The following is a 1,683-nucleotide window of genomic DNA, read 5'->3' as shown; positions in this document are numbered from 1 at the left end:
TAATCTTCCTTGTGTGCTTGGTGATGAAAGGTCCCCTGAGGAAAAAATGGACAGAGTATTTAAGGGCAAATACTTAATAAACATGAAAAATGGATTTCTCACCCCATCATCTAATTATTAGACATTATTTAATAGCTTATTAGGGGCTTCCCTGCTGGCTCAGTGGTAAAGATTCTGCCTGCCAATGTAGGAGATGTAGGTTTGATTCCTGGGTCAGGAAGATTTCCTGGCAGAGGAAATGGCAACCCACTCCAGTATTCTTGCCTGGGAAATCTCATGGACAGAGGAGCCTAGCGGGCTACAGTCTTTGGGGTCCCAAAAGAATCGGACTAAGCAACAATGACAATAGTTTATTAGATACTAAGAGAGGACAGACTAACGTTAATTCATCATTATTAGAAGCCAATACTGACACTTGCAGGAAGAAGTTTTTAAAAATTATACTCTAGCTTTTCTATGGTTGAAATACTGTAACTTCCTGTCATTAATATAGTGAACTGGGTCTCACGTGATCACAGGCTTGGGCTCACAAGATAAAAATAAATAACCCAAATAACCTCCTTCGTGACAGAAAAATATTTCAGAGCTAGAGGAAAAAGAGAAGACCTGGTCTGTGCAACCTGTGGTTTCTGTAGCTTACATTATAGGGTGTGTCCTGCCCAACTCTTTGTAACTCTGTGCACTGTAGCCCACCAGGCTTCTCTGTCCTGGGAATTTTCAAGGCAAGAATACTGGAGTGGGTTGCCTTTTCCTGCTCCAGGGGATCTTCCTGATACAGGGATCAAACCCTCGGCTCTTGTGTCTGCTGCACTGGCAGGCAGATGCTAGTGCATCTGGTAACACTAGCACCATCTGGGAAGTTTACATTATATACATGTGCAAACACAATCCTTCAGGATACTTAACAAGTAATAAATAATGATAACCTCTTTATTCAGAATCCAGTAGTTAGGTTGACTTTAAAGCGACTCTGTGGGGCTTTCGTTTTGGTGGGTATGAGTTTATGACAGAAAGTATAAGTTTTTCCAATCTGTTAATCACTATTGACCCTGTATTATGTGTTGCATGCTTTATCTCACTTAAGCTTCACAAAAAAACTCTTTTGAGACAGATGAGAAAATTGAGGGTAAGGAGAATGATAACTTGCCTGTGATCATGCAGTTTACAAATAATGAAGATGAAAGACGGGTTTTGCCAATGACCACATTCTTAGCCAGTAAATTCCTCTTAACGAAAGAAATAGCAATGAGGAAACTAGAAGATTCTAGGTTTTGTGGCCACTTAAAAAAAAAATGAAATGCTTCACAAATTTGCATATCATACTTGGTCGGGTTGCATGTTAATCTTCTCTGTATCATTTTGATTTTAGTGTATGTGCCACAGTAGTGAGCACTGTAACTCACACTTAACTTGGCTGAAAAAAGAGAGACCAAAAACAGTTGATTGGCACTACAAATAAACCCACGCAATTTATTAGACCTGACCCCTAGCGAGACTTTCCTTATCTGCCCTCAGTCATTAAGCTTTTACACTCTTAATTAATGGATACATATGTCAGCTGGGTTTATTGCATATGAAAAATGCCCAGGAACAAACAAAAAATAATATGTTGTTCCCAGGAGCAAGTAAGAAATTATTGATTATGATACGTGAGAGTTCACTCAGGTGCTTTGCTGTAGTAGA

The 1,683-nt window shown here is 39.4% G+C and overlaps 1 non-coding gene across 1 annotated transcript; it reads right to left on the bottom strand.

The window, feature by feature from the left end:
• Positions 1-1,286: 1,286 nt before the first annotated feature.
• Positions 1,287-1,393, bottom strand: LOC139185060 (U6 spliceosomal RNA). The gene has a single exon (XR_011568642.1). It is a non-coding gene; the product is annotated as a U6 spliceosomal RNA (small nuclear RNA).
• Positions 1,394-1,683: the final 290 nt, after the last annotated feature.

Source organism: Bos indicus, chromosome 9 (assembly GCF_029378745.1).
Source record: "Bos indicus isolate NIAB-ARS_2022 breed Sahiwal x Tharparkar chromosome 9, NIAB-ARS_B.indTharparkar_mat_pri_1.0, whole genome shotgun sequence".
NCBI classification, from domain to species: Eukaryota; Metazoa; Chordata; class Mammalia; order Artiodactyla; family Bovidae; genus Bos; species Bos indicus.
This window is presented reverse-complemented; position numbering and strand designations above follow the sequence as displayed.